This window comes from Cibotium barometz, chromosome 2, assembly GCF_041138505.1.
Source record: "Cibotium barometz isolate CiBa-2024 chromosome 2, ASM4113850v1, whole genome shotgun sequence".
NCBI lineage: Eukaryota > Viridiplantae > Streptophyta > Polypodiopsida > Cyatheales > Cibotiaceae > Cibotium > Cibotium barometz.
The window spans coordinates 26,004,300-26,018,893 of NC_141047.1; the positions used below are offsets into that span (position 1 = coordinate 26,004,300).

At 41.8% G+C, this 14,594-nt stretch overlaps 1 long non-coding RNA gene across 2 annotated transcripts; it reads right to left on the bottom strand.

Moving 5' to 3' along the window:
• Nucleotides 1–11,934: 11,934 nt before the first annotated feature.
• LOC147640867 (uncharacterized) lies at nt 11,935–13,899 on the bottom strand. Of its 2 annotated transcripts, XR_015268534.1 has the most exons (3): nt 13,593–13,899; nt 12,726–13,289; nt 11,935–12,541 (listed from the first exon to the last, which is right to left on the bottom strand). It is a non-coding gene; the product is annotated as an uncharacterized LOC147640867 (long non-coding RNA). The 2 variants fall into 2 exon arrangements; XR_015268529.1 differs by lacking the exon at nt 11,935–12,541 and having other exon boundaries at nt 13,113–13,289; nt 13,593–13,896.
• Nucleotides 13,900–14,594: the final 695 nt, after the last annotated feature.

Genomic DNA, 14,594 nt, shown 5'->3' on the forward strand with positions numbered 1-14,594 from the left:
CATGCAGGCTATAGATGAGATTACTCTCATTAAAACATGCAGGTTGTAGATAAAAGAAGTTTATCTAGAGAATGCCCACACTATAACTCTAGTGAATTTAGAAAATGAGATTGTCTTTGAATGTTGAGAACAACATGCTAAGTGATGTAAGCAAAGCAATAATCTTGAGCCCAAATTATCTCATAAGATAATATATGTGAGGGATTACTAGCGTCCCATACCACCATGATACCACCCATACATACCTTAACAATTTGAAACTCCCTAGTATGCCGTCTAGAAAATATGAATAAAATCCTGTATAAAAGAAATAAGATGGCCTTATCCAGACTTTCACATACTAAACCTGTCTCTATATACTTGAGACTACATCAAGGAATAACTCCTTCCCGACGAGTACATCATTAGAAAAGAAATTAAATTATTGGCGCCTTTCTAATGATAACTATCCAAAACACAATAAAGTAAGGGTAGAAAAATAACTCACCTAGATATATAAGCAACTAGGTATCCAAGTTGGAATATGTACAAGAGTATAAGAAATATACTCCAAAATTACGTGCAAAAAACGAAGGCAAATGCTACCTTCAAAGCACATGTAATTATTCAAAAGATCAAAAGATCCTTATAAAACCATGGATAAAAGCATAAAAGCTCCTTAAATCCATGAAAACCATAGTTGATCATAAAAATCAATGCATACCACCTAATGGACATTAATCATGCCAAGGGAAGCATTAAAATTGGTGGCCAACTCATCAATCCGGAGTATATGAACATTGTATCGTTCAAGCAAAACTCCAAAGTAAGCAAGTGAAACACATGTGTGTAGCACTCAATAAAAAAAAGAACCCCTAGACACAAGCGATCTAGGCAGAACCTAATGAGTCCATATAAAACTTGGAAAACATCCAACAAAAATCCACTAAAACAAACCGATCAACTAACCCATGATAGAATTCCTTTGTTCTTGTGAATGTGTGGGCTATTTTCTCGGTTATGGAAGAGCAATTTGTTTCATGGTGAGGGGCTAAGACCTAGGCATAAACTTTGGACCGTATGATGAGTGATGAGTGAGAGCTGTTCAAAAGCTCTATGTCTTTGGGGAAATACAAGAAGCTCGATGCTAAATACTTTGGACCGTATGATCACTAAAAAGTTAAAGAAGCATGCTTATTAGTTACTTTTACTATCCCATCTTGAGGTACATGATTTATTTCACCTTAGCTTGGTCGAGAATTATGTACCCAATCCTAGTCACATTTTGGATGACTAGCATTATTATTTCAAATAAGGGAGGATTCCAAATCAAATTAGAGTATACTTGTGACTCAAAATCCTACGGTTTGAAACCAAAAAATTTGAGAGAACCTGGTCAAGTGGACTCACGTTTTGCATGATTTGTTCCATTGTCATAGCACTCTAATTGTCAATGAGAATTCTAGTGGACTCACTAAGATCAGCTAATAACCTTCTTAGACATACACAATCTACCCGTAGATGTAGCCATAGTGGGTTGCTTCTTACTCAAATGTCCCCTCCTTGGGAGGGGACATTTGAGTAGATGTAGCCATAGTGGGTTGTATCTTACTCAAGTGTCCCGTCCTTAGAAGGGGATTGTATCCAACCAAAGGGGACTCCTTGGGTCCCCATGGCTGCTCTTGGGAAGGAGGCCTCCTTTTCAAGATGTAAAAGGTAGCTTTACACTTTTTGTAGGAAGTAGGATTCTTTTAAAAAAAAAGCTTTTTTTTAAGAGATGGGTAGTAGCTTCTTTTTTGCTTTGTTGATGTTTACTTGATGCTCCCTTTTTTTAAAAAACTTATGCACACTCGCATACTCATTTGGTTGCAGTGTTTTTACAAAGACTTTTCTCTTCAGTTTCAGAGTTCCTCTTGTGTGCTCATATTGGCCACTTTTACAATAGTTACACTTTTTATGAGAACATTTTTTTATTGATGAAGATTGCATTGGTGATGTTTGAGCCAGCACACATGTTGATGATGATATCGATGTCAAAGATTGTGATCCACATGATGCCGATGATGTCCATGTTGGTGCATGTACAAAATCTATGTTCAACGATGGCTTAAATGCATGTGAATAGACTCTTAAGGAGGGATCCTTTACACCAGAGATAAAACTAAATCTTATCTCTAAAATTTTATGTGGTTTACGACTTCTTCTCTGATGCCGCCTGCTATTGTGTTGCTGCATCTTCTGATGAGGAGGTCTTTCCTTCGACTACTTGCGTGAGCTGCACAGTGAGCTCTCTCTATCATCACCATGCCTGCCTTCTTCCTTCTTGCATGCTACATGACTGCTAGTGATGATACAGGGCTACTATGTGGTTGTTGGGCAATACTACTCACAGTGCATCAGCTACTCTCTTCGCTCATCAATTCTGCTGTGCATGAGCTACTTCTTCTCTGTGGTGCCTGTCAACGTTTCTTCCCCTTCCTTTGTATGCTATATTATGTTGCGCTGCCTACTAGGCGATTAACAGGCTATATTATGTTGCACTACCTACTAGGTGATTAACAGGCTATCCGAGTCTCGCGATGGAAGTTTCCTACTCCTTGTTTAAATGCTCTATTGTCGACTTGTCTCTCGGATCTACTACTGTCCACTTGTCTCTCGGATCTACTCTTTCTACGTGCTACAGAGGTACGAATGCTCACAATTTTCTTTTGCGCACGTTGCTTGCACCCACTTGATGGCGTTGTCTGCTACATCAGGTGGGAGAGAAAGTTGATGCACCGAATGGTACACTGAACAAAAATCCTCCTCAACTGTCTCCTTATCTCTCTCTCTTTCTACCTCCCTAATGTCTAAAGAGAGTCCACTATGATATGGCTTGAAGCTACACCAAGTTAGTGCTAAAGCTTGAGAATGTGCAGATGGGGAACTCTTTCTCTAATTTCGAAAAGGCAGGAGGGGAGCTATGATGAAAAAGGACTGGAACCCTAATTTGGAAAACTCTCTAAAGTACTCTCTTAAACTTAAGCTTAATCAAATGCTAATGAACTTAAGTAGATTAGAATAGCTAGACCTAAGCTCTAATACCATGTTGAAACTATGGATCAAGCTCTCCTAACTACACATCTTAACTAATATGATCTAATGACATTGAGATAATCCAAGGTGGATAGAAATGAAGGAGACTCATTGTGAGTGTGTGCTAATTAAGTTTAGACTCAAGTTCGGTTAGGTTACAAGATAGAAACTTGTACTTATAAAAAGACTTGATATGTTGTACTTGTAATCCATTACTTGAAATGTCCTCCTTTTATATAAGGAGAGTACAACTTAGCTTTTCTCTTGCATGTGGGATAATTCCCACTTGGTGATGTGCCTTCTTACACTCACTTCATACTTTCCTTGTGCTCCATGGCACCATATTTCTCAAAAATTCTCATAATGCAAATTGTGAGTATGTGACTAGACGATTCATATCTTGATTCATATCTTGATTATCTTCATTAGTGTTGATACTATTTTTCCATAATGCAAATTGTGAGTATGTGACTAGACTTGATTCATATCTTGATTATCTTCATTAGTGTTGATACTATTTTTCCATCTTCCACCCACCATAGCTCTCACTTCTCATGTTTATGCGCTCATCAATACTCTCATCAAATTCACTTCTTTCAGCACATGTGACTCTCTCTCTCTCTCTCTCTCTCTCTCTCTCTCTCTCTCTCTCTCTCTCTCTCTCTCTCTCTCTCTCTCTCTCTCTCTCTCTCTCTCTCTCATGTGCACACACACACAGATCACACCAAGCATGCATATAAATTGTATCTCCTTCCAAAATATAGCTACTGCAATGTCGTACTAGAGGCAAAAGCTAATTGTTTACTAATGAATGCTATTAAAAACATTACAAAATCCCTCCATCCCTCCCATCTCCTTTCCTACATGTGTGTGTGTGTGTGTGTGTTTCTCATATGCTCATTCTTCAAAGCTAAAAGCTCAGCTACATCATGTGTGTTTAGGTCATTCCATGTGATCAGTTTGGGTGCTAGGGTTTTCTTGATGGTTTGGTTGCTAGCTGTGGAGGTGCACGGGAATGAGCTATTCAGAATGGTGGAATCTAGGAGGGGTTGAGCAACCTCTAGGTTATCTTCAAAGAAGAGAAAATTTTCCATTTCTAGACTTCCACGTCTTGTCTTGGTGCAACATTAGTCCTTTCTACAGTAGGGTTTCTAAGGCCCATGAGAAATCTATTCAAAATATTAGCATCGCTAAACTTACGTATTGGCTTGCCAATGAGGGTTTAGGTGCATTAGTCTCATGATATACCCACGAGTAGAGTCTCCTTCTTCTTGTCTTTCTTTGTAGAGATGCATCTTAGGCCTCCACTTAGGGCCAATCTTAGTGTGTGCCTTGACAAATGCCGCTTTGAGCCAGGTGAAGCTAGCTTTTTCTAGTATGGATACTTGTCTAAACCATTGACCCGCCTTTCCGTCAAGGGTTAGGCTAAGATCATTGATTCTAATAACACCACTTGTCTCTCTCAATGTTCAAACTTGCACAAAGCACTCAATGTGGTGGAGCAAGTCACTTGTGCTAGTGTATTTCTCACAAGCTTAGTAATTTGCATTGCTTTGTTTGGTTGAGCCTTAAGGGTCTCCACTACTAAAGTAGCTAGACTTGGTGTGGTTGCAAGCACGGGTAGCTGTGCTATAGACTCTCTTTCTAACACCCTTTCAATTTGAATCATTTCAAATGACAAGCCGTGGGCATAGCAAGTGCAGTTTTTGTTGTCACAACCATCATAGCTAGGACAGACCTCAGGTTCTTGGCGGCAGGTAGATGTGCAAGTGCATGGGCACCGAATCTACAAGTGTATGTGCATTCGTAGCCCTAGAGTTGCATACGCTATAAGGAGTGGGGTCAAAAATTTTATGTGAATTCGTAGCCTTGGAGTTTTATACCCTATAAGGAGTGGCATATGGGGTACACTACCCCTTAGTCCTAGTGTGGTACGTAATCTCCATCTCAGGGTCATCTATATCCCGTGGGCATGGCAAGTGCAGTTTTTGGTGTCACAACCATCATAGCTGGGGGACACCTCATGTTCTTGGAAGGTAGATGTGTAAGTGCACGGGGATCAAATCTGCAACTCTAGTTAACCAAACAATACTAGAGGATGGCTCAAGTCTAGATTGGTCAAGTGTGAGAGGAAAAGTGAAGAGAAAGGAGAGGAAAGGGGAGAGAGGGGGACCAGATTAGGTGCCTGCCCAAGGGAATGTAATGAGTCACAAAGGGGAATGTTGCATGAGGAGAACCAGATTAGGTGCCTGTCCATTGATTAAGCACTCATGGGTGATTGATTAATTCACTTGGATCCAAAAATACTACTCCACCAAATAAATTTGTATTAAGAACTTTATGTAATAAATCAAGCATGCTCGTCACCCCTCTCTCTCTCTCTCTCTCTCTCTCTCTAAATAATCAAGTAAACGTTGTTTTCTAGAGATTCCATGTATTCTTTATGTCAAAGACTTTTACTTGCTTCAAACATGTTATAAATGCTATGGTTCCTCCCAAGAGGCTATGATACATCCATACCACAAACTATTGAAGGAGGTAGAGTGTGGAAAATTTTACCACACACCACTCAAGGAGGTTAACAAGGAAAATGTTACAAAATTTAAGAGTAGAGGCACTTATGTAGGCAGAGTTGTTGAGAATGAAGCCCCTTGATGAGGCCTTGGTACAAAGAGGTTTAGGATGCCAACATACCCTGCATGATGTTGACGTGAGAAGTGATAGAAACCTTGTCTCATACTCCTTTAATACTTACTCATCTGGGTCTTAGCCATCCTCTACATCTGTATCCAAATCAGCGAGATTTACCTCTCCATGAAGACATGAATTTGCAAGGTTTTGTAGTTTCAAAAAGAATCTGTCCAGTGCCCAGTCTGTTAACTGTTTGTTGGTCACCTTAACCCCAAAAGGGACCTCTAAGTATCTAACAATTTGACCCCTCTTCACCTCCTCAAACCCCAATATTTCTCAGTCAAAATCATTTTCCTCAGAGAGGCTGATTAATTTAGACTTGTGAATATTTCATTTTGAGCTAGAGGCATCAGTACACTTTTGTATAATGCTTAAGGCCAATCTAGCATTGTCATTATCAGCTCCCAAAAAAGTAAAGAATCATCTTTAAGGCATTGAATGACCAATTATTCTCCATTTCTCAACTTTAGCCTGGTTACCCACCCCTCAAGCAAAGGCATGTTCTAAAGCCACAATTAGGAGATGAGAAGCTATAGCAAATAATAAAGGAGCAAGAGGACAGGCCTGTCTAATTGACCTGTTTACCTCAAACCCCCCACCACCCTCCCATTCAACAATAATTTGGAGTTTCCTCCCAAGGTATGGGTGTATATACAAGAAGCCATTCTGAAAACAAACCCCATTTTTTCCATCACTCTAGCCACAAATGACCAATGAACCCTATCATAGGCCTTCTCCAAGTCCTAGCTGCAAGAGAATGCATTTTTGCTTAGTCCTCAGGGCCACATCTCTCCCTAGCATAGCAACATAAGTATTGTGATATATAGACCTTCCTTTTATAAATCCATGCTGTTTCTCAAATATGATCTCCTAAAGGATAGGGGTAATTTTAATAGCAATGATTTTAGCCAAGATTTTGTATATAATAGTCAACAATGTAATAGGCCTCCAATGATTAAATTCATTCTATTTAGAAATAAGGTTCACCAACCCTTCCTTTAAGTCCTTATCCAAATTACTTGTTTTAAAGGCATTTCTACACATTCTCCATACAAATTTCTTTAAAGAAGGCCAAAAAGCAATGAAGAACTCCACAGATAGTCCATCCCATCCAAGAGATTTCTCTCTCCCCAACTTTAGAAGGGCATCTCAGCATTCCTCTAGCTCGATATCTCTTTCCAGCCATTTAGCCCTAGTAGGGTCCAATCTCCTGTTAACTTGCTCTAGTAGTTTGGTCTCAGCTTGGAACCTTCTAATTGAGTAGTCTTCCTTAAGGCTAAGGGTTGACCCCAGATGCTCCACCCACCATTTCTTGGCTATTAACCCCGTCCCTTTCTTGGCTATTAACCTCGTCCCTTTCATTTCCTATCCGTTTTCATCCGCGACCCTACCTATCACCTCCTTACCCTTCAACCTCCTAAGCAGCTTAAACAAGTACCCATCTGGCTTCCTTTTGTTGTTGAAAATTTTTCATTTATATCTAATTTCCTCCGTCATGCTGCATTTCTCATCTTCACTCTTTAACCCAGCTTGACACTTGAAATACCAAGTTCTCTCTTCAACAGTTAGTTTCCCAACCCGCCTCTTTTTCTGCAAAGATTCTAATAGATCACCCCATCTCTTTCTTTCCTATCTTCTTTCCTTAGCTCTCAGTTTCCCAACCCCCCTAATTATACCTTGCATTTCATTGGGAAAAGTCCTCCAAGATCCTTGCATGTTACCTCTCCTTTTAAGTATCTCTATTGCCTCTTCAGTCTGACTAACAAGTATGACTGACAAATAGGTCATCCTTTAGAAGCAAGTTGTTTACCCTTAGTTTCCTAGTAGGAAACTTATTTGGCTCAGCTTCTTCCAAACCCATTATATGCCATCCCCATTTGAGGGGCATGTGATAAGACAATGCAGTACTAGAATCCACAAACATTCTGAGAGTATGAGGAACCCACACAGCTTGTTGGCTAAAGAAAACCCTATCTAATCTGGATGATGACCCAAAGTATTGCAATCTAAAATAGGTGTGCCCAAGATCTGAGCCCCAATCACCCATCTCCCATCCATCCTTAGGCCTAATCTCCCTCTCAGCCCTTCCCACTTCATCTTCTCTTGTTCCATCAATACAGTGCTCCCCCCACATCTATCCCTCTGTTTCTCAACCGTATTGAAGTCCCCCATAAATATATAGTGACCCTGAAAATTTAAATTAGCTATCCATTCCCACATCCCACTCCTCACCTTATGATTATGAGCGCCCCATTCCCACATCCCACTCCTCACCTTATGATTATGAGCCCCATTCCCACGTCCCACTCCTCACCTTATGATTATGAGCCCCATAGGTATTAATTATACAAATCCTCTCCCCTTCCAAAACCATTTCCACAACCAAAATTCTCCCATTAGGATGATTAGCTATGATCTTAGGATTTAAATAGCTTTTAACAATGGTCATGACTCCACTAAACCCTCCATTCACACCCCCATACATTACAACCCAATCCTTAAACCTATCCTTTCTCAAAATTTTAGGCCCACAAAAATTATGTTCCTGAATAGCCAATATAGACAAACCCCATTCCTTGACTAAACCCTAAAAAGAAACGCTCTTCTTTTTTTCCCTTGATCCCCTTAACATTCCACGTACAGGATAAATGAAAAGGGATTGTGGGGAATGATGGGGATTTTGCAGGAGAGGGAAGTTGGAGAAAGGTGAAAGGGAAAATGAGTGTAAGGAAAGCTAAGGAGAAGGCTAGAAGGAATGTGAATAAAGGTGGGGTTGTGGGGCTGATCAAAAGCAAATTGTTTATTGATGAATGTTATTAAAAACATTGCAAGATCCCTCCCTCCCTCCCATCGCCTTTCTTGAATTTGTGTGGTGTGTGTGAGTTGCTCATATGCTCATAGGTCTTCGGAGCTACAAGTTCAACTAAATCATGTGTGTTTAGGTCATTCCATGTGAGCAGTTTGGGTGCTAGGGTTTTCATGATGGTTTGGTTGCCAGCTGTGGAGGTGCATGGGACTGAGCTATTCAGAATGGTGGGATCTAGAAGGGGTTGAGCAACCTCTAGGTTATCTTCAAAGAAAAGAAACTTTTCCATTTCCAGACTCCCACATCTTGTCTTGGTGCAACATTAGTCCTTTGTTCACTTTAGGGTTTCTAAGGCCAACGAGCAACCTATTCAAAATATTAGCATTGCTAAACTTATGTACTGGCTTGCAAACGAGAGTTTAGGTGCATTAGTCTCATGATATACTCACGAGTAGATTCTCCTTCTTCTTGATTTGCTTTTTAGAGATGCATCTAAGGGCTCCACTTAGGGCCAATCTTAGTGTGTGCCTTGACAAATGCCGCTTTGAGCCAAGTGAAGCTAGCTTTTTCTAGTATGGATACTTGTCTAAACCACTGACCCGCCTTTCCTTCAAGGGTTAGGCTAAGATCATTGATTCTAATGACATCGCTTGTCTCTTTCAATGCACAAACTTGCACAAAGCACTCAATGTGGTGCACGAGGTCACTTGTGCTATGTATAATCTCACAAGCTTAGCATTTTGCATTGCTTTGTTTGGTTGAGCCTTTAAGGGTCTCTACTACTAAAGTAGCTAGACTTGGTGTGGTTGCAAGCATGGGTAGGTGTGCTATAGTCTCTCTTCCTAACACCCTTTCCATTTGAGTCATTTCAAATGACAAGCCTGCCTTCGGGTGTGCGACCTATGAGGCATGAAGCACCAGTGACTTGGCTAAGAAGCAAGGGGTCTCGATGCAAGTCCAAGTGGGGTCAACAAGAGTATGTGCATTCGTAGCCATGGAGTTGCATACCCTATAAGGAGTGGCATATGGGGTCCACTACCCATTAGTCCTAGTGTGTTTGGTGATCTCCATCTCATGGCGATCTATATCCCATGGGTGTGGCAAGTGCAGTTTTTGGTGTCACAACCACATAGTTGGGGGGAGACCTCAGGTTCTTGGGCAGGTAGATGTGCAAGTGCACAAGCACCGAATCTTCAAGTATATGTGCATTCATAGCCCTAGAGTTGCACACCCTATAAGGAGTGGGGTCAGAAAGTTTATGTGCATTCGTAGCCCTGGAGTTGTATACCCTATAACGAGTGGCGTATGGGGTCCACTACCCATTAGTCCTCGTGTGTTTCGTGATCTCCATCTCATGGTGATCTGTATCCCGTGGGCATGGCAAGTGCATTTTGTGTTGTCACAACCATCATAGCTGGGGAACACCTCACGTTCTTGGCAGGTAGATGTGCAAGTGCACGGGCATCGAATTTGCAACTTTAGTTAACCAAACAATGCTAGAGGATTTCTCAAATCTAGATTGGTCAAGTGTGAGAGGAAAAGAGAAGAGAGAGGAGAGGAAAGGGGGGAGAGGAGGACCAGATTAGGTGCCTGTCCAAGGGAATGTAATGAGTCGTAGAGGGGAATGCAGCAGGAGGAGAACTAGATTAGATGCTTGCCCATCGATTAAGCACCAATTGGTGATTGATTAATTCACTTGGATCCAAAAATATTGCTATACCAAATGCATTTGTATCAAGAAATTTATGTAATAATTCAAGCATGTTCGTTTCCTCTCTCTCTCTCTCTCTCTCTCTCTCTCTCTCTCTCTCTCTCTCACACACACACACACACACACACATACACATTACTCATTTTACTCACTAGTTTTACGGGTGCCTCCCGCCTGTCAGTAGTTTGTTATCATGAATACCACATTCTTGTTATATGTGCCTCCCACCTGTTAGTAGCTTGTTATCATGAATACCACATTCTTGTTATATGTGCCTCCACATGTCTGTAGCTTGTTATCATTCTTGCTCGGTTGAATATAAGCACCAGTTTCCTCCGTCTCCATCTCTCTCTCTCTCCCTCTCTCCCTCTCTCTCTCTCTCAATAATCAAGCAAACGTTGTTTTCTAGAGATTCCATGTATTCTTTATGTCAAATCCTTTTACTTGCTTCAAACATGTTATAAATGCTATGGTTCCTCCCAAGAGGCTATGATATATCCATACCACAAACTATTGAAGGAGGTAGAGTGTGGGAAATTTTACCACACACTACTCAAGGAGGTTAACAAGGAAAATGTTACACAGTTTAAGAGCAGAGGCACTTATGTAGGTAGAGTTGTTAAGAATCAAGCCCTTGGATGCGGCCTTGGTATATAAAGAGGTTTAGGATGCCAACATACCCTGCATGATGTTGATGTGAAAAATTATAGCAACCTTGCCTCAGACTCCTTCAATACTTACTCATCTGGGTCTTGGCCATCCTCTACATCTGCATCCAAATCAACGAGATTTACCTCTCCATGAAGACATGCATTTGCAAGGTTTTGTAGTAAGCATGCATTACATGGACCATAATGAAAACTCTCTCCACTTTGTTCACTATTAATTAGGGTATTGACTGACCATCTTCCGGCCCATGTTCTGATAATGGACTACCATTATGAAAACCCTCTCGCTCATTGTTCAATGAGCCGACACCACCACCAATGCTCATGCACCCATGAGCTCTCAACATGTACTTGATGGGAATGGCTTGAAGTAAGCACAGGAAATAGAAGTCACACTAGTAGCTAGTGTGCAAACATGTGTCTCTACCATGTTTAGGTGATCCTCTGCTGCTACATGTTTTAGAAATGCAAAAACAAGTAATTGTAAGTTTAACACATGTAATTTGGCAAACCTATCGCCAAGCACAACACCGTTCTTAACATCCCTTGTCTCATTACCTCAACATGTATTTCTATGTCCTTTTTGGCTGCTTATATGCTACCACCAGCTTTTTGAATGAGAGCTAAGGATGGACAGACCCTTGTGCTGCTTCATTTCAAAACATTCAAGTGCATGCACTTGTTGTCGACAAAATTCTGTAAAGCAAATTTTGATTCTCCCCTTTGTTTGATAAATCGATTACAATAACTATCATTAAGCTGATACTCAAAATACGTTCTAGTAAAATTGACAGATTACTAAGTTCAAAATCAAATTTGAGAAGAGAAATTTGGTGACATTCAAGATTTAAAAACAAGGTAATATGTGAGAATAGGTAATTTTGTCCCACCCCCATTTGAAAATGGCTTACCAAGTTGAGTATTTTTGTGTCTATATTTGCTTCATTTCCAAACACTAAGAGTGCATGCACATGCTACTGGTCAAATCACGTGACTCGCGCATTGCAAGAAACAACATTTTGAATGAGAATGTCATCAAACACTTCCTAAGTCTTAGCAATTGCACTTCATTCGAATACAGCACCAATTCCATTGGACTAGGAGGAAAGTCTTCATCCTCCAATGCACAATGAGGTCACACTTTTTCCTTTCCAAGTGCATCACATTTGGCATTTTGGCATAATACAATTGCATGGCTCTTCCTAGAAACCCCATTCTTGGGATCTCAGCATCATGTACTTTGTCCGTCTCTATGCCTTGCTCACTTGTGCCTTTGTAGTGCACCACATTTGCCATAAACATCTAGCAACAGAGACTCAAGAAATGTATCCAAGTATTACTTACCTTGTAATGCACCACATTTGACATACACTTCTAGCAATGCACTTCCAAGCAAACTATCCAAGATACAATAGGAGAAAGGCACTTGCATTTTATGAGAGGAGGTAACATCCACCTTCATCGACCCCTATTCCTGAGGACCCTTCACAACATTCAGAAGTCCTCAAGCAAAGCTTCTCACAAGCTGTCATCAGTGCTTGGCTTGTACCACTCCAGTAAAGCATCAGCAGCAAGTAAAGGCACCCATCTGCATCATGTAAAGGCACCCATCTGCATCATGTAAAGGCACCCATCATTCAAAGGCCCCCACATCCGTCTTGAAGGTGTTCAAATGCTTCACCTTTCCCTTTCCCCTTCATTTTTAATAAGAAATGCACGGCCTGTTAAAAATTTCGGCAGTGACCAGCTATCATGGCATTTCACATAACATTAATAAAACTTTCACTTGTATCACCTGTCTGCCTTTTCTCCCATCTACTGATGAAGACTTAATGTTTATGCACCCGAGATTGAATGCTTATGCCATGCATGCTTTTGTGGCTGGAGACCTCGCATATCCCATAACATTACCACCTCAATTTGCAAAAATAAATCATGCGCGTAGGGACAATATCCTGATTGCACCAGTATTCCGGATATAAGATGATAAAAGAGACCAGTAAGCCACACACATACCACACACACACACACACACAGTTGTCTTGCTAGCAACCCACACAGCCTGTCCGCATAAGCAAAGGACAAGTAACGCATGGCACTTGAAGAAAGATGAACTACAATAAGAATGCATCAGACAAATAGGGCACTGCAAAACCTATTGTGACCACTGAACCATGTCGCATTACCAAAGACATAGCATTGCATTGAGGAGATAATGTCAGTGCCAACTACAATGTACCCATACATACTTTGTCACATAAGAAGCAATCCCTATAACCAAGACCAAGCTACATTTCTGATCTATCAGCAAGCTGTATCAAAAACTTCAGAAGACTCCCACTAATCATCATCTTCTCACCTGCAGCCATCCACTTTCTCAACCGGTTAGAACCTACCCAACTTGTTGGGCAAATGACAGCCATCCAACAATCATGAAACATTTCTCATTAGAACCAACCGACATAGATGTTGGGGGGCCAAAAACGGGGTAAGCCCCATGACTACCCATATCCTCATACAAAGGGTGGGAATTCGTGAACGCGAGAGGAGAGAGAACCGAGCATGTCAAAAAGTAGGTAGACATGAACGCAACAGGCAATGCAGCAAAAAGGAAGGCCATGTCCTGCAAGGACACAAAAACAGGGGAGGAGGGAGGGCTCACCTTAGGCAGCTGCAATCACTTCTTGGTGGGGGCGGATGATGAAGAAGGTCGGTTGTAAGCGGCGTAGCCCTTGCCGCTGTTGTAGTAGGTGGAGCCGTTGGGGTTGGAGTAGTAGTAGGAGCCGTTCTGGTTGGAGTAGTGGTAGGCGTTCTGGTTGGGCGCGGAAGGCCCATGGTCGCGGGCGCAGTAGTGGTTGCCCTGCGCGTTCGTGCCCGAACCCTTGTCATCGTTGCCTCCTCCCATCTTCGTCCTGCTGAGACAAAACTCAATACAGTAAAACTCAGTAAGTTCTCTTCTGTGCAGCGCTTGGGCTTCTATATAGCCCCTTAGCTTGCGTTTTAGGGCCTGTTCACAACGGCCGCCCGGACAGAGAAAGCCCTTATTTAACTCCTCTAGACTCCAAATGCAAATGCAAAAATAAATTTGCGCGCGCGCGCGTGTGTGTGTGTTATATTGCTTATGCGTGCGCGGGAGAGAGACCAACTCGGATAGCTTTCTCCCCAAAAGCTATCCAATATAGCGCGGGAAAGGTTGGGGTTGCATGGGAAGAGGACTCAATATAGGGTCCCAAGATTTTTTAAACAGGGAAAGGGTTCGCATGCCTGGCAGGGGGAAACCGAGACAAAGAGGAAGAAGAGGTCGTGGGCAAGGCATAGCCCCCAAGAGGAAAGCAAGAAAGATAGGAAGGAGTCGTGGAGGGCACAACAACAAGAGCGCGATGATAGAGAGCTACGGCTCGGGAACACGACAGCAAGCGAGAGAGAGAGAGAGAGAGAGAGAGAGAGAGAGAGAGACAGAGAGAGCGGCAACTCTGATGGTGAGGGGTACCAACAAGGCGATAGAAAAAAGCATGGGAGACAGAGTGTGTGTTGGACCGAGCGTAATCGTTAGTAGTAGGGGGGAAAACATGCATGCATGCGAGCATGTGTGCATCTAGCACATGTGGAAGTGTATGACCATATGCATGTGTGCATGTATGCCATGCATATATGGGTGCAACCT